Raw genomic sequence first — 25,607 nt, 5'->3', positions numbered from 1 at the left:
AGCTGGAGGGAATAGCGAGACAACAAATGGAATTGAGCCTCATAAGCAACCACAAACAGATTACCTTCTCAATAATACTGAACTCCTCATGCCTGCGGTCCCTCAAGTACAAGGAACATACTTGTCTAGGAACACCTGGTAAAACTAAATCTATGTCAACGGAGGCGATCCCACTGGCCGACACTCTACAAAAGACCTCTACCATAACTTGGCATCACCTAAGAGCTAGAAGGTAACAAACTCAAAACCATACTTCTCCATTGCCCCCATCTTATGGAGCCTCTCGTGACAGTCCATGATGAACTCATAAGCATTCTCAACCTCATTGCTAAAGAACTCTGGAGGCTTCATCTTAGTGAACCTCCAGAACAAATCATGCTCATCCCCGGTCAACACTGGACCTCCCACTGGTCTAGGAAATACCTTCAGTCCTGGAGCCTCATCCAAACAAAGAGCCACAGCGGCAGCATGCTGTAACCCCGGAACCCGAACTCCGCCTGGAGATGGATCACCCACTCTGGCACCCTGAGCACCTGGAACAAATGGTAACACACCTGCGTCTGTCAACCCGTTCAACAGGTTCAACACTCGAACCATAACGTCTGACAACACCGGAGGAGCTATAATATCTGGCTGAGCTAGAGCCACTGCAACTCTGCTGCCTTATCAAGAATTATCTGAGGCTCAGGGACTCAGCACGGGCCTGACCAACCGCAAGAGCCCCGCCCCTGGATGGTGCTACTACTCCCCTGCCTCTACCATAGCCATGGCCCCTGGTCGGGCCTCCACCACGAACTGCGGCCCCTGTCCTCCACCGCAAGCTGAGGCCCCAGCGGTCGGCACAGGTACCTCATTAATTGATGCTGTCGCACGAGTCCTCACCATCTGTGAGAGAATATAAAGAAAAGTTAGATACCAATTTGAATAATCCAGATACCAATTGGAATCAAGTAGCATGAAAGAAAGAAAGAATTTAATTTTCCTAGTGTCCCATAGCCTCTCAAAGATAAGTACCGATGTCTCAGTACCGATCCGCAAGACTCTACTAGACATGCCCTTGTACAACGAGATCGACGAACCTAGGGTTTTGATACTAACTTTGTCTCGACCCAAGTGGCCGTGAGTGGCACCTACACAAATCCCCTAGTGGGCGAACCATTCCCTCACCAAAGTATCAAACCATTTTAAACAACTATAAATCGATAATCAGAATTAAATCATAAAGATGTCTAGTCATGACATCATAAAAGTACGAAAATCTAACTATTACATCCCCAAGATCTTAATGTAATCATACAAGGACTCTAAAACATAACTGTCTAAAGAATGAGTAACTGTCTGAAATAATCATAAATGTCTGAAATGAAGTAGACATCCAAAATAAGAAAGATCTTCAGGCGGCATGGCATGGATAGGAGCTCACCCTTATATCTGTCAAAAACTAGTCTCACGCTAAATATGAGGTCTGTTAGATGTCGCTGGATCACAATCTGAACTCAAAAGAATGTAGCAAGATAATATCAGTACAAACACTATGTACCGGTAGATATTATAGGTCAACTAAGATTAGTATCATGCATAAAATCACAAAATCAATAGAATAGATAGATAGGCACAACAAACCATATAAAATATCAACAAGAATCATCCAACACTGAAATAAGATAAGCCCACACAACAGTAATCAATAAAATTAACTCAACCTATGCCATTACCAACACAACTGCAACTCACGAATTATCTCAACTCTGTCACATATCCGTACACACATACTAAATGGTATTGTTTGCCCAAGTAGCAATGACCTGCAAGGGACCCATGGTGTCCATGTATCACTCGCTCCAGAACTAACCTCGGATCACGAGCCCATAAATAAGCCACATCCTCACCCCCTGTCAAATGTGTCTTTTCATATTTATATGTTCTTTCTCATTTCAATGAATTTCCGTTCCAACAATCATTAGGGAATGTGAACAGTCAATAAATCAATATCAAGGAACATAAGTCACTATGTCATAAGTCATATCAAGACTCAAATCAATTCATCAATAGTATGAACAAGGGATTACTCCAAGTCAACAAGAAGAGTATTCATTAACTCTTCCTCTATCATATCATAACAGTCCATCACATAATTAATCAATCAATATCAAACTTAGGAATTCCCAACCACACGTTATGTCCGAGGCCTTAATCATGATTCTCCTATCAATTTCATAATATATACAATCAACTAATCAAAGTCTAACTCAAGTAGACCGTAACCTACCTCAAAGCCGAACTGGAACAATGTAATCACTCTGCAATAGCTTTCCCCTTTCGCAAAGCTACAGAACGTTCAAAGTCTAGCAATCATAATGTTAAGTGAGTAATGGATCGTCTACTCAAACAAACAACAATTGGGAAAGATAACTCAACTATCTACCCTTTTCAAATGGGTGAACTATCACTAAGTTTGAATTCATCATAACATCAACCCCAACTATCATACTATTGCCATTCATGGGTTTTCTAATCAATTCAACCCTTTTACAGGTAGTTTTTATGCCAAAGTTACCACCTTTATGAAACCCTAAGTCTCAATACATCATTATCATCCATTAGGACTTGAATTCCCACCCTGGGAAATGATAATCTATAATCTTAGATGAATAAAAAATAATAAAATCATTAACCCATTCAGTATTCAAGGGTTTCTTAAGTTCAAGGTTTTTAGTCCTTTCATTCACCATTAACGAACCTTAAACTAATCATGAAACTTAATGTGATAATAGAATGAACAAAGTAAAGGATTGAGATTTACCTTTCAAGAGTATTTTAGCCCTAGCCTTAGAAATTCGCCATAAGATTTCTTGGGAATTGTTTTGGAGTTGTGTGGGGAATCGGTTCGGAAATAAGAATATAAAACGCTGATTCTGCCTCCCGGCGGTCGACCCCTCACTACAACGGTCCCACTATAGCGGGAAATATCCCGCTGGAAATGTCCTCCCACAATCGCTGCAGCGGTCCATTTTGACCAGGCTGGAGTATTTCCACCAGTTTTCACCCAAATATCCCAACACCAATCCGAGGCCCTATAGATGCAAACCAAACATGCACATACACATAAAAACACGCTACGGACTCACCGTAGCCTCGGAATTTCCAACGGAGGTCTAGTTTACTAAGTCACCCCCATAACAACCTAACGGATCGTTACAAGAACTAAATATAATTTGATGTCAAATGGAAAAGCCATTTAACGCCTTATAGTAATTTGCAAATGGAAAACCAACTACAAAGAACCTAAACCTTACAGAAGTATACCAAATCAACAGTATACCATATCAACAACTTAAGCAACATAGTGTACAAAAGTGAGGCTGCCATTATGGTAAAAGGAAATGACATTTATAAATAAATATTAAAACTTGAAATAGAGAAGGAAGCATATTCAACAAATCTCTCATTTGGCATCTAAAGTATAAGTCCTTAATGTCTCGCTAGTAATGGCAGAAGCTGCTTTCTATATGCATAGCATAAGCATACAACATAAAACTCACTATCTGTTCTGGAGCTCTTTCTACGAACAATAATAAGCCAAACTATACAATTCCAAATCATCGAATTCTTGAAACAAAAAGCACAAGGAGTGGTCAATTGGTTCGTTAATGTAACATTATCAAGCCCAAACATGTTACAAGCACCTAGTCTCAATACGTTGATAGGCAGTAAAGTTCACTACTGGTGCGTTTGGAAGGATTCAGCGATGGTAGGGTCCACTGATGGAACCTTTACTGCGGTAAACATAACTACTTTTGCATCAGCTCCGTCTCGTTAGGTAAATGTCAACACAACATCTATTGTACAAGAAGAGATGTTTAGAGAATAGTTGAAATTAAACTAAACTAATTTTCTCTTATATACGAATCACACTCATTAAAGTTCCACTACTTATTCAAAGGATTATGAGCAATCAGTTTTCTTAAAATGAATGATTTAGTTTTTACTGAGAAAATCATACAGGCCACCAGAAGAATTACAAAGTTATACAATATACCTAAGAGATTATGAGTTTTTATCATAGTTTTTCCTTTAATTCCATCTTTCACAAGTTTTTTTTCCAAACAATGCAGTTAAGCCATCAATAGCAACAAAGCTGCTTTCATGCTCCATTAGCATCGAACATTAGCTTTCTTGCCACATGATTCACATTTAAATAAGTTCTCTAGAAAAAATTCCAAGCACGCCCTAACATTTTTTTCAGAGGCTATTGTTTACCCCGAATTTAGATAATCAATTGAATTTGTAAGTGAGGTATACGATATGTGGGCAAACTTTAATCTATTTTGGTTTTTCGTGGAATATATATATAGATCCGTGTGCAATGGTTTGTATATATGAATATATGCGTTAATAACTTGATTAAATACGTTGCTATGAATGATCAAGTAAATGATGTTAGAAGAGTAAGCTAAAGACAATAATATTCCACTGATTCGGGCCAAAGAGAAAAATGATATTTTGATTTGCTATTACAATGCTCTAGATCCCAAAAAGCTAAACCTTAAAAGTAGGAAAATGCCCCCTATTTATAGTTTTGCCTTATGGGCCTTGCATACAACATAAAGCCCTTTTTAGAATAAAGTAAACCCCCTAAAAGGATAAGGTTGGGCCGTACGGCCTGACACCCGTACGGTTGTCGGTACAATGTGACAGAACGATGTTGACGCGTGACGATTTTGTAACTGATTAACCGGACTAACGGCTACGATAAACTCGGTCATGCTGAAACCGGACTGACTGTAATATGGTGTTTGGTCCGGAGATACCGGACCAAACAGATTTCCTTCACTTTTCTCAGGTCAGCCGCAGCCGGTGCAATTCCACCAGTTCGAAGGGAAGACTCGGTGCTCATGCCTGTCTCTTCTTATCTTCGGTCGCTGATCTCACCGGTCTTGCATATATTCGATTTTTACCATATACAGATAGTCCCCACACTTCCCGGACCGTAGTTTTACCAGAGTAACGGGAAGTGGATGAGTCACCAAACCAGCTGTTTCATAAGCTCGTCCTTATCTTTTCATCTTGGCGGGAATAGTTATGTCACGACCCTCTACCATCAGCCACGCGTCTCATCCCGAACGACCAACTTTGGTAACCGCCGTAACGCACGTCGTTTCAAATCACGTCTCATTAATTGTGGGACACGTGGCATCCTCCGGTTGGCTGGGCTCTGTAATTGTATCGGTCCCCATGCCTATATAAGGCTTTTAACCACCTCATTTTATCATTTTCATTTCTCCTTCTTCACTTCTTCCACTCACTGATAATTTTTCTCTCCATTTTTCTTCTTTGATCGTGATCATCCCCTTTCCTATTTGTTTCAATCATAAAAAGACCAACTTTGCCAACTTCTCTACTGCTGTTCGTTTGACTGAAATTGCTACTTGGTCTCTTCTCTCACTTTGCTATTTTGAAAATTTCTCTCAACTGCTTCTTCACTCCTATTATTTTTTGTAACTTGTTCCTTCTCCCTCATCGAGTTCACCGAACCTCCTTTTTCATTAACTAATTCAAATGTCTGCCAACACCGAAACCACCTCCCAGGATGTTCCCTCGATTTCTTCTCAAGGAACTGAGCCAACTTCACAACCCAAGGGAAAGAACGTCGTTGAGCCCACTGCTTTGGACATAGTACCGTCCAAACCCAACTACAACAAAGAGTTTGAAGTCGAGAAGCCTTCTGCGGTTGCAGATAGAAGGTTCGATGTAAGGCGATATCCATCATCCAGTACCGAGGATAAACTTGATTAAGTCCGGGCTGATTGCGGATGGGATAACCGTCCGGTGCAAGTGTTTTCCCTCGGGCCCGATAAATCAATCAACGATCATTGGGAGGGCATCCTGTACGTTTACACCGATCCTTTTACGCTCAAGTTCGATCCCTCAATTGACCCGGTTATTTTGGATATATGCCGGACATATAATGTGACATTGGCCCAAATTGGTCCGATAGTCTGGAGGACCGTGGCCTGCCTCCGACTGTTGGCTAACAACGTAAAGAAGGATTTTACGATAGCTCACTTCATCCGATTATATTTCCCGAGGTTGTTCCGAGGGGGTGTGATAAAGCCCGCCAAGCGAAGCCGGAACCTGATCTTTTCGAAGATGGATGAAGACAGAGACCGAGGTTGGTTAGAGTGCTACGTCCGGGTGAGGATCGCGGACATTATTCCAGCCAACTATATGCCCTTTCCGAAGAGGTGGAATGGTAATCGTAAGTTTCTCAATTCTTTCAATAGTTACCCTTGAATGTTTTGTCAAACGCTTGCCCTTTCGTATTAACACGATTTCTCCCCTTTTTTATACCAGCTGTGGCATGGATACCTCCGGCTGTCCAGAACATGAATGAATGGGTTGGTGCTCTCCTTAGCCAACGCACCCATGAAGCACGGACATGGGGACTCCTGTCGCGTGGCCGATGGGTCGCTCAAAACTATGGTAATACTATGCTTGGGTTGGAATTTATCGCATTTTCTACCTTTTCCTTTCCCCTTTTTGATAACCTCTTCAGTATTTAGGTTTACCCAAGGGTTCGGTGGAACCCAGATCGGAGCCAGCAGTCAAGCCAGCTGCACTAGCTCCTGAATTTGATTCAGCAGGTACATCCCGTATCATTGCTGCTACCAACAAAAGGCGAAGAAAGCCCTCGGATAAAGGGCAAAAGACAAAAAAGAGGGCAAGAAGCGTCGTTCGAACTCTAAGAGATGAACCAGAGCCCAATTTTGTCGTTCGGAGGGTCGGTGTCACCCCTTCTGTTACTTCTATTCCGGAGGAGGATACCATCACTCTGCCACTTTCTTCAGCCGGGGAAGGACCGTCAGCTTCGGTATTGCACATAGGTAGGGAAGAAGTTTTTTACTTGACTCCTCTAAGGTCGATTGAATATGTTGACATTTCAGGTGATGCTTCATCCGAGGAGACCCCACTGCAAAGGACCAGAAGGTCCGGGCATGTACCAGCTGCCGAACCCGATCAGAGGGCTGAGCCGATCCCCAAGACCGAGGCTCCAATGGATGTTGGTCCATTGCTCGGTGACGAAACTGCTGCAACCTTCGAGGTCCCTGCCTCTACCAAGACTGCTGAGGCTGCTCCGACTTCTCCAACTCCACCTTCGAGGTCAGATAACTTTGATGATATATTCTCGGATACTCCTCCTACTACAGGGGAAGCTGCCGGTTTCGGATATCTCTCTATCCCTCGAGTCACGAGGGGAGCTAGCCGGTCCACCGAAACTGGTGAAAGAGATAGCCTGGTACGTATCTTCCCGTCCCTGAGTGTAGAACCTAGAAGGACAAGATCGGCCGTGATTACCGTCCCCGAGGACTGCAGTTTTTTATCGCGTCCTGTGGGAGTTGCAAGATACCTGAGGCCCCTCGTCTCAGACTCGGATAAGAGGAAGATGACTGGGGTCCCCTGGCAGAGTCTTATTAACGAGGGCATGCACGCGGACAACCGAGTGAGCTCATCAGCCTATCTTTCCATAGCTCGATGTGAACTTTTCCTTCTTGTTTTCCAAGTTTTTAACGTCTCGTTTCTTTCACAGAGCGTGGTGCTTATCAATGAGGCCTTTATCCTTGCTCAGCAAGCGGTTGACGACCTTAAGGGCCAGCTGGACGCCCAGAGTCGAGAAATGGAGAAGTTTTAGCATCTTTTGCAAGTGAAGGAGGATCAGTTGAACCAAGCAGCTGCCCTTTCCAACCTTCAACCCGAGCTCGAAGCAGCGAAGGCCGAAAACCTTCGATTAAAAGATGAGCTGGCCGGAATGGTTGACAAGAATCAGCTCCTGGAAGCGGACAAGGTCGGCCTTAGCCAAAATAATGATCGTTTTTCTTCGAGGCTTGGTGAACTCGAGGCCACTATCTCTCAACTTCGAGGGGAGCTTGACTCGATCAAGACTGATGCCGTGAACATGGCCAAGAGGTATCGGCGGCTTGAATCCGATAATGCTGAGTACAAGGACAGATTGAGGGCATTTGAGCAGAAAGCCAAGGATAGGGCCTGGATATGCGATGAGCTCAAAACCAAATTCGAGGAGACAGCCGAGGCCAATGACCTCCTGAAGGTCGAGCTCGATTCAGCTACTCATGTTCAAAGAATCCTCGATGTTGAGAGATCCAAATTGGTGGACAAACTGGCCCAGGCTGAGGCCGACTTGGCAGAATCCCTTAGGAACGTGAAGGCTGTCGAGGCCTATACTATGATTACGGTGGAGTATGAGCGGTGGAAGTCCCGGAGGGCCACCCTCGAGCAAGCTCAACAAGGTTTTGGGGACCTCTCGGCCCTGATACTCGAAGCCAAAAAGACCGAGGAGGAAGCCAAGAGATCCCTTGATACCGATTCCAAGGATTCCGAGCAGACAGTATCCGAGTGTTCTGGTTCCAGCTGCACCGGATAGATCAGGGCCAGTACTTAGCCTTTATTTTGCCTTTGCCTTTTTGGGGTTTTTTTTTTATCTTCGTAGGAATTTCAGGTGTAAAAACCTTACATATATGGAATGCGCATTCTCCTTGTTGATTTTCTTTATTCTTCAATCTGTGTTTATTATGACTTTTGCTCGGAGATAGTTTTCTGAATTATGCCTCGTTATCGGCTTTTCACTTTGTCCGGTATAATTTGTCCAGGGATTTGATCAAGTTGTTTGCCCATGGGACTTAATTATACTCTGTGAATTCAGATGTCTCCGAATCACATTAGGCATTTTAGGGCCGATATTTTTTTGCCAGTTCATTTATCATGGATTAGGTTCGGATGCCTGAATCCTATCCTTAGCAAATTCTGATATAGCAGTCCCCATTCGAGGGTGTTAAAGATTTTGGCTCGGTTAAATGTGACCTTGTTGCCTTTGTCGAATTTCGACTGTAGTCCCCGGTGTAGGGTATCTGAACAAAGCGATGCCGAAATTCGGCGGTAATCACCGGGGTATGGTGTTTAACAAGAAGGCATATCTGAAATGCAATAATCTGAATTTTCAATAATTTTTGTATTGAAAGTATTTGTACGTACATGATATGAAGATTTCGTCTGTTTCCTTCTATTTTATCCATAGCAAATACTAAGTGGACACGATTCATTCTGATCGTTTTGTCCATACATCGAAACCTAATATAGAAGGTCCGATTTTGGACGAAGGTGAGAAAAACAAATTCGAGGACCTAATGGCGTTCTGCTTTGTTGAGCTGCTTCGTTTTCTGTTTACCGGGATAAGCCTCGATGTGGGTATAGTAGTCCCCTAGTGTTTATTCGAGCTGCATGATCGGGTAAGCACTATCCAGTCCCACTCGTAGGGTACCCCCAAATTATCGAACACTTATATTTGTTTTTATCAAGTAACATGTTGTACTTGTTGCCTCGTTAAAAACCTTGTTGGAAAACCCAATTTGGGACAAAACCATACTAAGGAAAAGAGTGCAACATGTGTTTTCAAACCTAACATATAACTTCATCCGATACTCGAATTCCTGCAAAAACTAAAAATTAGCAAAATATAAGCACAAAGGCAGGTGTCCATACCTCAGCAGTAGTATCTCTTCAAATGCGCCACATTCCAGTTATTGCGCAACCGTTGTCCGTCCATGGATTCCAGCTGATACGACCCTTTACTCGTTATTCCGGTTATCTTATACGGCCCTTCCCAATTCGGAACCTAACTTACCATTGTTGGGATTCTTGGTGTTCAAAGTAACTTTCCAAAGCACCAAGTCCCCAACTTGGAAATGTCAAAAGTTGTCCCTCCGGTTGTAGTACCTTTCCATTCTTTGTTTCTGGGCTGCAATTCGGACCAATGCATTTTCGTGAAGTTCATCCGTGAGGTCGAGTTTTATGGCCATGGCCTCCTTGTTTGATTCACCGGTGGCGTATCTGAACCTGAGACTCGGTTCACCGACTTCTACAGGGATGAGGGCTTCGGCCCCGTAAACCAACGTGAAAGGTGTTTTTCCCATGCTTGATTTGCTGTGGTTCTGTAAGCCCACAATACCTCTGGGAGCACCTCCCTCCAGTGATGCTTCGATGTTTCAAGTCTTTTCCTTAGATTTTGAATTATTGTTTTATTTGTGGATTCTGCCTGTCCGTTTGCACTTGGGTGATTCAGAGTTGATACAATTTTCTTGATCTTCAACCCCTCGAGGGAATCATTGACTTTGCTGCTAACGAACTGAGGACCGTTATCACAAGTTATCTCGGACAGGATGCCAAAACGACAGATAATGTGGTCCCATATGAAGTCAATAACTTCCTTTTCCCTAATCTTTTCAAAAGCCTGTGCTTCAACCCATTTAGAGAAATAGTCAGTCATAAACAAAATAAAACGGGTCTTACCTAGTGCCCATGGCAGTGGACCAACAATGTCCATTCCCCACTTCATGAAAGGCCAAGGTGACATCACCGAATGTAGCAACTCCCGCGGTTGGTGAATCAATGGGGCATGTCTTTGACACCCATCACATTTTCGGACAAAATTCTTGGAATCTTCCTCCATCCGGTTCCAATAATAATCGGCTCTGATAATTTTTCAGACTAATACTTCTGTGCTGGAGTGATTTCTGCAGGTCCCCTAGTAGACTTCTCTCATAACATACTCGGCTTCTTCGGGACCCAAACATTTGGCCAAGGGCCCGAAGAAAGACCATCGATACAATTGGCCGTCCACTAAGTAGAATCATGCTGCTTTTGTCCTTAGTGACCGTGATTCTTTTGGGTCACTCGGGAGCTTTCCATCCTGCAAGTAGTCGACGCACTTGTTGCGCTAATCCCATGTCAGCATGCCCGATTTCTATCGCCGAATTCATTAACTATACCATGGTGCCGGGATTAATTTCTTCCCCTTCTACTGAAGAGCTCAAATTGGCCAATGCATCGGCTTCGCTGTTCTGCTCCCTGGGTACATGCTGCATGGTCCATTTTTTAAACCGGTGTAGTATCACTTGGATTTTTTCCAAATACCTTTGCATCCGTTCGTTCTTAACCTCGAAGACGCCATTCACCTAGTTAACGACCAAGAGAGAGTTGCATTTTGCTTCGATTATTTCGGCCCCCATACTCTGAGCTAATTCCAAATCTGCAATCATAGCCTCATACTCTGCTTCATTGTTAGTCAATTTAATAGTTCTAATGGATTGTCGAAGGCGGGAGTTCTAAGGACGATTCCTAGCCCGAAAACGTTGAGGTTTGAGGCCCCGTCCGTGTGTAACGACCAAATACCCGAAGCTTTTCCCGAGGTTAGCAGAAGTTCTTTCTCAACCTCGGGGACCATGGCCAGAGTGAAATCTGCCACAAAATCGGCTAAAATTTGGGATTTAATGGTTGTCTGAGGTTTATATTCGATATCATATCCGCTAATTTCTACGGCCCACTTAGTTAGTCTACCCGATAATTCCAGTTTATGCATGATGTTCTTTAGAGGGTAAGTAGTCACTACGCATATCGGATGGCATTGAAAGTAGGATTTGAGCTTTCTAGAAGCTCTTACCAATGCCAACGCTAACTTTTCAACGTGGGGATAACGGGTCTCCGCATCCCCTAAAGTTTTACTCACATAATATATAGGGAATTACGTACCTGATTCTTCTCGGACCGAAACACCACTTACTATTACCTCGGATAAGGCAAGATAGAGAAACAACTGTTCGTCCGCTTTTGGTGTGTGCAGTAGGGGTGGGCTGGACAAGTATCTTTTCAACTCTTGCAATTCTTTTTGGCATTCCGGTGTCCAAACGAAGTCATTCTTTTTCCTTAATAAGGAGAAGAAATGGTGGCTTTTATCTGAAGACCTCAATATGAACCGACTCAGCGCTGCTATCCTTCCGGTGAGTCTTTGCACTCCTTTGACGTTATTTACCACCTCAATATCCTCGATGGCTTTGATCTTGTTTGGGTTAATTTCAATCCCCTGGTTGGACACCATGAAACCCAAGAACTTGCCTGACTGGACACCGAAGGCACATTTCTCCGGGTTAAGCTTCATGTTGTATTTACGGAGTACATCGAAGGTTTCCTACAAATGTTTTAAATGGTCCTCTGTTTCCAGGGATTGACAACCATGTCATCAATATAAACTTTCATTGTTTTTCCTATCTGGTCTTCGAACATCCTATTAACTAGGCGTTGGTAAGTTGCACTGGTATTTTTTAATCCGAAGGGCATGACATTGTAACAGTAAGTCCCGTACCGGGTAATAAAGGATGTTTTCTCTTGATCCTCCGGGTGCATCCGGATTTGGTTATACTCAGAGTAAGCATCGAGAAAACTTAACATCTCATGCCCGGCCGTCGCATCGATCATTCTATCGATGTGAGGTATCGGAAATGAATCCTTCGGGCATGCTTTGTTTAAATCCTTATAATCAACGCACATTCTAAATTTATTACCTTTTTTCGGCACCACCACTACGTTAGCCAACCAATCCGGGTATTTTACCTCCCGAATAGAGCCTATTTTCAAAAGCTTTGTTACCTCATCCTTTACAAAGGCGTGCTTCGATTCTTCCATAGGCCTCCGCTTCTGCTTCACCAAGGGAAATCTCCCGTCGAGGCTGAGCTTGTGAGTTGTTATTTCCGGTGGCACACCTGTTATATCTATATGGGACCATGCGAAGCAATCAACATTAGCTTGAAGAAACTTAATTAACTTGTTCCTGAGCTCTGAGGTTAACCCCGTGCCCAGGTATACCTTTCTATCCGGTAGATATTCGAACAAGACGACTTGCTCCAGCTCCTCCACTGTAGACATGGTTGCATCCGAGTCGTCCGGTAAGATGAAAGATCTAGGTACACCAAAATCATCTTCTTCATACCCCGGGTCCGACCCCTTCTACTCCGCTGTCGAACTCGTACACTTTAGTTGTTATTTAGAGTCCTTTCCACTGATTGGCTCGTCCTCTTTCAGATCCAATTTTTTGAGAATGAGTGGCGATTACTCAACCGCAAACATCTCCCTTGCAGCGGGCTATTCTCTTCGGATGGTTTTTACCCCCTCCGGTGTTGGGAATTTCAGCAGCTGATGTAATGTCAATGGGACAGCCCTCTTGCTATGTATCCATGGTCTACCGAGCAAAGCATTATACTTCATTTCTCCTTCGATGACATAGAACACTGTCTGCTGAATGGTTCCGTCAATATTGACCGGCAAAGAAATCTCCCCCTTCGTGGTTTCACTAGCCATATTAAACCCACTGAGTACTCGAGCCACAGGTACGATTTGATCGAGTATTCTCAGTTGTTCGACCACTCTCTACCGGATGATATTGGCTGAGCTACCTGGGTTAATCAAAATACGCTTGACTTGTGATTTAAAAATAAGAATAGAAATTACCAAAGCATTATTGTATGGTTGAATGATGCCTTCTGCGTCCTCATTGCTGAAGGAGATGTAACCTTCGGGCATGTAATCCCGACTGCGCTTCTAACGTACAATGGAAACCTTTGTCCGTTTCATCACCGGGCCTTGAGGCGCATCCATACCCCCGATTATCATGTTGATTATATGCTGAGGTTCAACCGGTTCAGCCCATTTGTTTGACTCCCTTTCCTTGTAGTGGCCTTTAGCTCGCTCACTCAGAAATTCACGAAGGTGACCATTTTTTAGTAACCAGGCCAACTCCTCTCTCAATTGGCGACAGTCTTCAGTTCTGTGTCCATGAGTTTCGTGGTACTCACATATCACGTTCGGGTCCCGTTGGCCTGGATCTGATCTCAATGGTCTCGGCCATCTTGCTTATGCGATACGACCTATGGCTGAGACGAGATCCGAGGTATTGACGCTGAAGTTGTACTCCGATATTCTCGGCAGGTCTCTATTGGTAGCCGAGCCCGCAGCATCACTTCTAAATGACAAACCTCGGCTGTTCGATGGCCGCTCGGTCCGTTTATCACCCCGGCTGGAGAATTGGCTGGGACCAACCCTCGATTTTTTCGACCTGAAGCTTAGCTTTTCTGAATGAGAGTACGGCCTGTACCTTTTTGGCACCAGTATGAGATTTTATGAATGCTCGGACAGATGATCGTACCCAGTCAATGCTCCCTTCGACAGAGTTTCCCTAAACCTTTTTAGCAACACGGATTCAATTTCATCCTCTTCGACGTCATTGCCTTTTATGGCACAGGTGTATAAAGTCACGTGTTCCTGCGGGTCCGTTGTGCTGTCATACTTCTGGATATCCAACATTTGAACCTCTTCGGGATCAATTTCGGAGCCGCACTCAGAGGAAAAGGCCTTTAAATGTACGTCCTTTCAGAATAGGCGGATCCCCTGGCATCTGGTCCACCCGAGAGTTATATGTTTCTACCCTCTTCTCAGTTGAGTCTACATGCTTCGCTAATGTTTCGAGCATTCTCAGAACGTTGGTGGATGAACCAACTCCGGACCCATTACTCTCGACCATCCGTGTTTCATCCCTTCTGGGTTCGGCAGCACCTTTCGTTCTCTCCGGGGTCGTTTCATCATTTTTGCTTTGCAACTGGGCTATTGCGACTCCTTGTTCGGCAATAGCAGCTCTTTGTTCCTGCAGCATTTCAAAAATTAAACGTAAGTTAACCTCATCCGGAGTGTCCGGTACTTTCCGGCCTTGCGGCCGGGACAAAGTAATTGAATTGTGAGTATTTAAGGGATCAGCGGCCGGCTGGGTGACATTCTCTTGGTTCACGATGTTCTTCCGATTGAGGCCCTCCCCTCGAATCAACGGAATTCGGGTCGATGGGATCTACTGGTAAGCCCCGAAGCCCATTGTTCTCATTTTCGACCACAATCTCGTTGTTGACGTGACCAGACTGTACACTACTTGCCATTTGGTTCATTTTCACAGAGATGAACAAAAGATTTTTTAATCTTAACGAGTGAGAGATAGAAGCCAAGATTAAAAGACCACTATTATCTTTGCCCCACGGTGGGCGCCAAACTGTTTATCTAGAATTTAGGTAATCAATTGAATTTGTAAGTGAGGTATACGATATGTGGGCAAACTTTAATCTATTTTGGTTTTTCGTGGAATATATATATATATATATATATATATATAGATCCGTGTTCAATGGTTTGTATATATGAATATATGCGTTAATAACTTGATTAAATACGTTGCTATGGATGATCAAGTAAATGATGTTAGAAGAGTAAGCTAAAGACAATAATATTCCACTGATTCGGGCCAAAGAGAAAAATGATATTTTGATTTGCTATTACAACGCTCTAGATCCGAAAAAGCTAACCCTTAAAAGTAGGGAAATGCCCCCTATTTATAGTTTTGCCTTATGGGCCTTGCATACAACATAAAGCCCTTTTAGAATAAAGTAAACCCTAAAAGGATAAGGTTGGGCCGTACGGTCTGACACCCGTACGGTTGTCGGTACAACGTGACGGAACGATGTTGACGCGTGACGATTTCGTAACTAATTAACCGGACTAACGGTCACGATAAACTCGGTCATGCTGAAACCGGACTAACGGCCACGATAAACTCGGTCATGCTGAAACCGGACTGGCTGTAATACAGAGTTCCGGACCAAACAGATTTGCTTCACTTTTCTCAGGTCAGCCACAGCCGGTGCAATTCCACCAATTCGAATGGAAGACTCGGTGCTCATGCCTGTCTCTTCTTATCTCTGGTCCCCGGTCTCACCGGTCTTGCAGATATCTGATTTTTACCGTATACAGCTATGTTTCATTATTTTTGCTGGTTCCGTCATCTTGTTCACAATAGTATAAAAAATGTAAACAATTTCTAAGTCAGATTATAAATAACTTGGCTATAATCAATTGATGTTGATAGTAATAATTTTACTGCCACACAAATAAAGTCTTCACTATGGAAATTAAACAAACACAAATTTAAGGCTGCACTGTCAAGACATAAGTCTTATATTAGACACATAGGCCAAAAAACTACCTTGCCGGTGGATTATTGAGAAAAACTACGGTAACTTGTTTTCGCATAAGTAAGCTGAAAGGTAACCATTAACCAAAATAGTTGACAAAACATAAAAGCAAATAATACTGACCTTGGGTAAATTTGTTCGCAGTGCCTTTGTAGTCCTATTCTCATTGACCAGCGATGGCTACCACAATATAGTCTTCTTCTTAGTCTATAAATACATGCATCTACAAAAGGTTCAACAACTCTTTACAGTTAATTCATTTTATTTAATATGGCAGTCAGCAGTGATGGAGGACCAAGGAGAAGATGCCAAAATCCCCGTAAAGATCAACCCTCTCAAATCAAATAATGTCCGTTGAGTTAATTTTGAATTTGACATTGTTTACCCCTTAAAAAAGTAACAATTAAATTTGTATATGGTTTAAAGGATATGAGATTTAATTCGTTTATAGAATAGAGGAATAACAATAGTGAAATAAAGATTAAGAATAAGAAGGTAAGATATAGCCTCAGTAAATATTGTAACGGATGGCACGGACTGAGGCTCAAACACTTTGAGCCAATTTGTGAAAACTCTATTGCCTTTGATGCTTACAGAACTTTAGAATTAGGGTGTTGTATATTTGTGTAGAAGAAAGTAAAAACGAGATTCCTTTTATGAGGGTTTATTTCCCTATTTACAGTACAAGTATTTGTATTTGACATGGTAACTAAATCAATCATGGGGATAATGATTCCTCAAATCTCGAGCTCAACAGTTGTATAGCGCGTCGTGTGGAGGGAAATCCGCAACGGACTAGATTTCTCGAACTCATCAACTTGAAACATAACCCTTCGGATCCCGCCGCGTCCGAATGACCAAGACCAGAACATTCCTATCTGACTAACCGAGATCATCTTGACCTATTGCCCCTCATTCTTACTGCGAACCTGCGGCCGTTGGGTCAAAAACTTAGACCCAGGTTTTTACCGTATATAGATGTCCCTCTATTTCCTGGAGGAAAGTATTGACTCCGGGAAATGGATCCGAATGAGGCTGAGCGGTCCATATCTCGCCGCCTTTGAAAAGACATTCCATTAATCCTGTACTCTACCCAATACTGATGCCTCATAATATCAGTCTTGGAAAACTGCCCTTTGTCAGAACTTTAGACTTTTTAACTTCCCACTTCTTTGTTATATAAAGCCCACATATCATATCTTGCCATGCACAAAAAAAAAAAAAAAACCCTAAGTCCTAAATTTTAAGAACTCAACAACTGCTTGCTTCCAAAACCCCTTTCTAACAATGACTTCTTTTCCATTGTTAATGCAAAGTGCAGATTTTCCTTCATCGCTATCACGCTTTCCGCCATTGTCGGTGACAGAAGCCTCTAGCCCCAAGGAGGAACTAGAGTTCCTTGCTACCGACATTATCCCAGCTGGTTTCAAATACGAGAACGACTGCAAAGTTTCTCATCACCTCGAGTCTGTGGAAAATTTTGAATACTCCGTCGTTGTCCCTATAATTCTAAATGATTGTAACTTGAGTGCGGATATCGATATCGCCCCCGTTAATCAGGGGACAAGGATCAATCACCAATTGGTACCTTCTCCTGTAAGTTTCAAAAACAGGCGGGAAATCCAAACATCTTTTCATGTCAACCGTCACATCTATCTGACTTCGAACACGTGTGACTTTCCTATTGGTCGTCCCTTTGATTTTCTGATCAATGCACTTCTGTAATGACCCTTCGCCTATAAATAGACTGTCTTCCTTCATTTTTACAATCCACAACCTTTAGAAAATTACTCCTTGATTCCTTACTTCTTTCCTTCATTAAAAAACTCTCGATCTTCGGTCAGAATCTGCAAACTTCCGTCGAAATCTTCATCGTGTTCTTTAGATTTTCCCCAGATCTTCAAACCTTTATCTGATTTTCTGCAAATCTTCATAGAATTTTCTCTTTCCTTTTCTCGCCTTCAAACCTTCATCAAATATGGTTTCAAGCTTAAGATCATCCTCCCATGAAGCCTCTCCGGTTAACTCCCCTAGGTCAACCGATGTTACTACTGAGACCGAGGTAAAGGCCCCGTATGAGCTTTGTAGTAAAGACGTCATTCTTTCGGCGTACCACTTCGACTCTAAGTTCGCAGTTGAAAAACCTCCGAGGGGTGATAAAGCCGACCGAGGTTATGATGTAAGGCGTTATCCCTCCACAATTGATAGGTCTGTTATCCCTAAAGTGCGTTTGGATTGCGGTTGGGCGGACAACCCTTCCGAGATCATAATCCTTGGCTCTGACGATGATATTACCACGTATATGGAGGGATACTCGAGTGTTTATACTTACCACTTCACCTTTAATTTGACATCCTCGATCGATGAGGTGATTCTAGATATGTGTAAGACATATAATTTATGTCTTGCACAAATCAGGCCAAATGTTTGGTGGATCGCTATGTGCATCCGCTTTTTGGCGGACAATATGAAAGCCAAGTTCACGTTGCATCATCTAATCAAGCTTTATTCTCCTCGAGTTTTTTTGATGGCGGGAATGTGAAACTCGCTAAGCATGGCAAGTACCTGTTTCTCTCCAGCGTGGACGATAACAAAGATCGCGGTTGGCTAGAACATTTTGTTCTGGTCAAGACCAAAGAGATCGGTCCGGGAAGATATCTTCCCTTTCCCAAGCGGTGGAGCAACAACCATAAGAACCTTCGGTATCTCTTAACTTAGTCATTTTCTTCAACTTTTTCTAACCTTTTTCTTTGTTACAACCAAAGAATGGTTACTGAGCACCATCTCTAACTTTGAGAGGTAGGTGGATGCTATAGTGGCCCAACACCCTCACATACTTCGTACTTGGAGAGAACTTTCCGAAGGCAAGTGGATACCAAAAAATCATGGTAAGTTTCTTGTTTATTTGGGTTTGCGCCCTTTTTATTTTCACCAATGTTATTACAGATGAATAACTGTGTGTTACACAAGACTAAATAGGGGCAAGGTCAATTTGAGACCAGTGCCTGCGGTTGCTACCCCGGCACTAGACGAGATGTTTGACCCGGCAAGTACGGATCAAGTCATTGCCGAGGTTTCAAAGGGCAAGAAACAGAGTAGATCCTCCAAGCCCTCGACCTCAATGGGTCAGAAAAGGATGAGAGCTACTCAGACTCGGACTCGAATGCTGAGAGACATTCCCGAGGAAGACCTTTTTGTGAAATCCGTCCGTACCGATACGGACGCGCCGCTAGTGTTGAGATAAGTGATACTCCGATCGATGTGATGGAGGAAAATATGGCTGGTCTGACTACCGAAGATGTGCAGTTTTTCGACTTGCTAGATCTTGGCTCATCGAGAACCGTGGCCCCTGAGGGTCTTATTTTGGTAGAAGATGACCAGTGCTCAGGTGAAAAGCAAATGGCCGAAGTGGCTGGGACAACCTTCTCCCTTCCCCTTGAGCAGGAGGATATTGAAGATATGTTCAAAGTTGTTGCCCCTATTTCTTCCGCCATGGAAGACTTACGGGGTTTAATCTTCCTATTCCTCAAAGACGTAGAAGGCCTTTGAGGACTACTGAGTCGGGTTCCCGGGCTAACCTTATGGATATTTTTCCAGCTCCGAGCGCCAACCCGCATAAAATGAGGTCCACCGTTGTCAACGTCCCGACGGACACGCACTTATTGTTTTGACCTGTCGGACTGGCTAGTTATCTTCGGCCTCTTATTTCTTATGAGGATCGAGAAAAAATAAATCACGCCTCGTGGCAATGTCTCTTCAACGAGAGCTTGCATTCTGCCAACCGAGTATGTTTAACATCCCCAATTTTAATTATATCTTTAATAGCTTGTGCTTATGTTTAATTTGAGCCTTTCAACTTTTTCACAGTCTATCGTTTTGCAGTACAAGGGATTTGTTCAATGTATGAAAGAAAATGCCGAGTTGCGCAGCCAGATTGAAGACGTTCGGGGACAGCTAGACGCTCAGGGTCAACAAACCGAGAAATTCAAGATCCCTTTGCAGCGGAAAGAAAATGAACTGCTAGGAGTGGGTGACTCCTCAGTTCTTAAGGTCGAGCTCGCTGCTACCAAGGAGGGAAAACTCCAAGCTGAAAATGATCTGGCGGGCTTCGTTGAAAAATATATTGTTCTTACGATGGATAAGCGGAGCCTCGAATAGTAAATCGAGGTTATACTCAAGGAGGAGGCAATTGCTAATACTAATCTAAGGCAAGAGCTCGTTGCTGCCAAAACTGAAGTTGCCAATCTCGTTGCCGAGCATACTTCTGAGAAGGAAATTTTGAGGGAGGACCAAGAGAAGGCCGATACCTGAGCTAAGTTTATTAAGGACCTCACTGATCAACTTAGGTGAATCTACCTAATTTAACCAAATAACACTTAAGACCATAGAGAGAACTGCTAATCCATGAGCTTACTCCAATTCCCACAACAAAGCTAAAATGGGCATTTTTGTGAAAACTTGCTAAAAGCTTCTAGTTCATAACTATGTTGGCATTAACTGAATCTGATCTGAATTAGAGCTAAGTCATACGAACAACTATATAAAAACAGCGCAAACGCAATAATCTTCATCCCCAAACCAAATAAATTTTATCCTGTCTAAAAAAAATCTTATTCAAGAGCAGCGATGGGGTTGAACACATATTCGACGAAATTAGTCGCATTACACTAATTTACAACAAACGAGGAACCAACACAATCTAGCCAACTAAACCAAATAAGCGATGAGAAATACTCGACGACTACATTCCTACTTTAACAAAATTTAAGACGAAGATAGGACGAACGTGATTACCTTTTCCGTGACAGCGAACTGAGGCTAACGTCGTCGTCAAGTCTCCGAATCCGCTTGAGCAGGTTGTTTAGCCGAGAACCACCAAAGAATTCGCCAAAAAAACAAACTTAAATTTAAAGGAGAGATTTTTTTTTTAAGAAAACAGATGAGATTTTTTTGGGTTATTCAAGAGGAATTTCCAACACTTGAACCTATCAACGTAAAGGGGATTTTCTACCCTTCAAAAACTTGTCTCAAAACAGCCAAGGAAGGCCTGTATTTATAGGTAAACACTGAGGGTGTTTCAACAACTTCCTCTAGAGGCTTTTCCCTTTAAATTTCGAATTAAAGAGGGGGTGGGGGGTGGGGGAGGGGGGGAATGGACATTTTCAACAGATGAGATGGTGAAAGGGGTGGTGGGACTTACCCATGAAATCTGCTGAATTTGCACATGGTTCCTGCAAGCTTCAGAGATGGAGTGTGAGAAAAGAGAAGAGGGTGTAGGTAGCGGATTTTGTGGGATATGGACGTGGTGGTGGTGAGGTGACGGACATGACGGGGGGGAAGGGGTGGCAGCCATGGTTAGGTTAAAGAGAGAGGAGAGAGGAACGTTTTGGTTAGGGTTGTTGATTTAGAAGAAAGGGCTGTTTGGTTACTGATTTTAGGGACTTAGTTGATTTAGTTGTTTTAGTGGGCTGGGTCGGGTCGGTGGGGTCTTGGGCTGAGGCGGTGAGGAAGTGGGCTGAACATTTTTGGGCCACAGATTTTGTAGGATAGGAATAGGATTTGGCCCAATATTTTAGGTAGATAAATTATTCATCCTAATTCCTTTTCATTTTGAACTAATTAAAATATGCTTCTTTGTCCTAATTAATTCTCAAAAATTTGTACATATGAAAAATATAATACAAGTAATTTAATATACGTATTTAGTTTTAAAATAGAATAAACGATGATTAACATAGTAATAAATAGGATTAAAGAAAAAATGTCAATGCCAATATCGATATAGGAATATCAACACTATTTTTTTTTATTTAATTGTAAAGAATGATGTTTAGTAATTTTAATTATAAAAATATGATGTTTTGGTAATTTTTAGGAAACAATAAAAAATGTCCTTAACTTAAGAGAAACATATCTCGAAAAATAGTGTAATAATTAGCGAAAATATTCCAAACTCATTCTGGTGAATTTTCAGGACTGAGAAGCATAGTGAAATTAATTAAACGAAAAAAAGAGGGCCAAAATTGGGTGTCAACACTATCATCCTTGACATCGAAGACCCCATTTACTTGATTCACGACCAGGAGTGAGTCACATTTTGCTTCGATGACCTCACCCCTAAGTTCCTGGCCAGTTCCAAACCTGCAAACATAGCCTCATACTCTGTTTCATTGTTAGTTAATTGTAAAGTTCTTATGGACTGCTGGATAAAGTCACCCGCAGGGGATTTAAGTACAATCCCAAGTCTGAACCCTTTCATGTTGGACGCCCCGTCCGTGTGTAAGGTCCACATTCCTGAGGTTTTACCCGAGGTAACAGAAGTTCTTTCTCGACCTCGGGTACCATCTGTAACATCCCGTAAATTCGTATAGAGTGTGAAAGCGTGTTACAAGTCGTTTTGAACCTTATAAGATAAGTTTCGTTCGCAATTCAGGACTTAGAAACCAAAAGGAGAGTGTTGGATGAAAATCCCATTATGGTGGTAACTGGGGATTTTACGACCAAAGGACGGCCCGTACTTCATAGTACGCCCCGTCCTTTGATGGGTTGGGTTTCCAACTTTCTGGAAAATTTAAGGGAAGTACGGCCTGAATGGACGACCTGTATTTCAAAGGACGGGATATCCTTTCCCCGTGTCTCAACAATTCTCACTGGAAATTTAGGGAGATGTACGGCCCGTACATCAAAGGACGGGACGTCCTTTCTACCCGTCCTTTTTTCGCGTTACCCAGAACGTATAAATACGTGGGTTCAGTTATTGTATTCACTTTTCATATCTTTCCATTAGTTGAGAAACCCTAATGACGAAAATCATCTCTCTAAGTCTTCAATTCAAAGGTAAGGACATCATTATCGTTATTAATTAATTCTAGCATTAAACCCATGATTCTTAACATGATTCTTGAATAAAAACCTAGGGTTGCAGGGTAATCTTTCTCAAAGTGACTCAAGCTAGGATTTTGGGTGTTCTTCATTGTAAAAGTAAATTATTGAATTACGTAAAGCATAATTCAGGTATGTCTCTTTTTGAAAACCTTATCGTGGAATGTATGTCTCCTTTTCCAAAAGTTCTTTATTGAATAAAAAGGTGAACTTTTCATACTTTTGAACCCCTATTTCATGCTTTGTTGTGGTTGGTGTGCGTAAGGCGACAAGCCCATATTTAACCTTGATTGTAATATACTCTATCCATGTATACCTAATTCTAATTGTTTCCCTCTATAAGAGATGATCAATAATAATGGTTAATTGTTGTTAATGATGTTTTCATGAGGAACTACGACAATTGAACTTTGTCTACAGAAGTGGAAACGTTTTCAAGGTTAACTATGAAGTGATGTATCCTTGTAATGGCATGATGAAACTTAATGCTAATTGATGATGTGACTACCTTGAGATTATTTTGATTTGGCTTCTATGCTATGATTCTTTGTTGTTGTGTTTGGCCTAGCTACTCGGGAGGAAGGGTAGTCACTATGGATCCTAGTGTGGTAATTTCCTGGCCATTCGGGAGGAAGAGTGGCCATTGCGGGTTCACTACCCGGGTGCGGTTTATGCCTAGCTATTCGGGAGGAAGGCTAGCCACTAAGAATTTAATATTCCCATGTGGTGCTTCTAAGCTGTTTAGGGAACCTCAAAGGTCATCCCTTCATTGTGATTAATTCTTGGGCCTATATTGGCATGTGTGATACCTTTATCTCTCCGAAAGTATTATTGATGATAATCTGGCAAATTGAAAGGATATAACTGAAAGTTGTAAACTTGATAAAAAGGGATTCTCATTCGTTTTTACAAGCATATTGAACCAGGTTGAGTAACTGTTTTTACATTGATTTCACATGATTTCCAGAACTATTTTCCTTACTTATTATTGTATCTTATGTTCTTATTACTTATTATTCCTGAGGCACTCACTGAGTACGAAGGCATACCATTGTTGTTTTTGATGGTATGTTAGGTAACTTAGAAGAGCAGGTTTGTGGAGACTGAAGCGTTAGGAGAACTTGTTGTTGATGTTGATTTGGTGAGCCCACATACTCATTCGTGGGTCATCTCTATTTTATTCATTCATATTAGTTTTCTGGGTTGCGTCCCGACGAGTCAAACAATCATTCTTTTATCTTAGAAGCTCCATAGTATACATTTTTCTGTGGGTAGTTGTTGAGTTATTGATTAACTCTCGGGCACGGTATTATGTTTTGATTAAGTATTGGATTAGTGAAGACTTCCGCTGAATTTAGTTGACATCGTGTTTTTTTACATTTACTTATTTATAAACTGCTGGTATCAAAATAGTGAACGCTGCGGGTTCTCGAGTTGAATGTTGAATCTTTAGGTTCTTCCAAGGCTGTTCATGACTTCAGATGCCGGTCATGTATAGGGTGGATTTTGGGGCATGACAAGCTTGGTATCATAGCCTAGGTTTAGATACGTCCTAGGATTGTTGTTGATGTCTGTGGAGCTGTGTCTAGTGGAGTTTTCCTTGTGCAGCCTGATCACCTACATGACTAAGAAACTCCCAGGACATTTATAGGTGTTTTCTATTCTTCTTGATTCTGGATTGTGCTGTAGAGCTTGAAATCCTTTTAGGGTCATTCTAATACGCTCGTTGATTCGTGCCTTGCAGAAATGGCCCTAACTCGATTCCGAACTGGTAATTCAGGATGCGCCACAGGAGTTGCTAACCGAAATCCGTTGGGAGCGAACGCTGGTAATGGGAATAACGGTGGGAATCAGGCACCGCCTGCTTTTGCTGCGGGTGTGCCTGAGATTGGGTCAATGCAGACGACAATTCAAATGCTAACTGCATTAGTTGCAGCTCAGCAACAACGTGGAGGTGTGGAATCTCATTGTGGAGGTAGGCTTAAGCAGTTTTTAGATTTAAAGTCACTAAAGTTCTTCGGATCACGAGAGTCGGATGACCCCCAACACTTTATGGATGAGACTTTCAAGTCACTGAGGGCAATGAATGCCCAAAGTTCTGAAGCTATAAGATTTGCATCATATCAGTTGAAGGACGTTGCTCACGCTTGGTTTGAGGTATGGGAGTCTGAAAGGGGTAGTGATGTTATACCTCCTACTTGGGCTGAATTTGAAGAAGCGTTCATAAAGAGGTTTATGTCTGATGAAGAGAGGTTTTCTATGGCTACTAAAGTTCGAAAAACTTGATCAAGGTATGAAATCTGTTCGTGAATATAGCTTGGAGTTCACCCATCTGTCAAAATATGCACTGTACATGATTCCGACTGAGAAGCATAAGTTGACTTGTTTGGTACGTGGTTCGGTCCCATGAATTAAGTCTATATGTGCTGGTTCTTCTATGTCCCCTACTTTCACTTTCTCATCATTGCTTGGGTTTACTGAGCAACAAGAGAACTGGAAGAATGAGGAGTGGGTGAAGAGAGACCAAAACAAGAAGGCCTGACCTGCGGGTGGCTTTAGTGGTAATGTTAATGGAGGACAAAGGAAAAGGTACTCAGCACCCACTCAGTCTAGCACTTACTCTAACGCTAGTGTGCCTTTTGTTAGACAAGGACAGTGAACTAATAATAATCAAAGCAAGTTTTCTCAGGGTAGTAACCGACCAGCTGTGTGGGAGGATCGTATTTATCATCACTGTGGGATTAGAGGCCATATTAAGAGATAGTGTCGGAAATGGCTGCGTAAGATGGCTAAAATGCCCAATTAGAGGAATGA

Source organism: Lycium barbarum, chromosome 8 (genome assembly GCF_019175385.1).
Source record: "Lycium barbarum isolate Lr01 chromosome 8, ASM1917538v2, whole genome shotgun sequence".
Lineage (NCBI taxonomy): Eukaryota > Viridiplantae > Streptophyta > Magnoliopsida > Solanales > Solanaceae > Lycium > Lycium barbarum.
The sequence above is the reverse complement of the archived record's forward strand: the minus strand, read 5'-3'. Positions refer to the sequence as shown.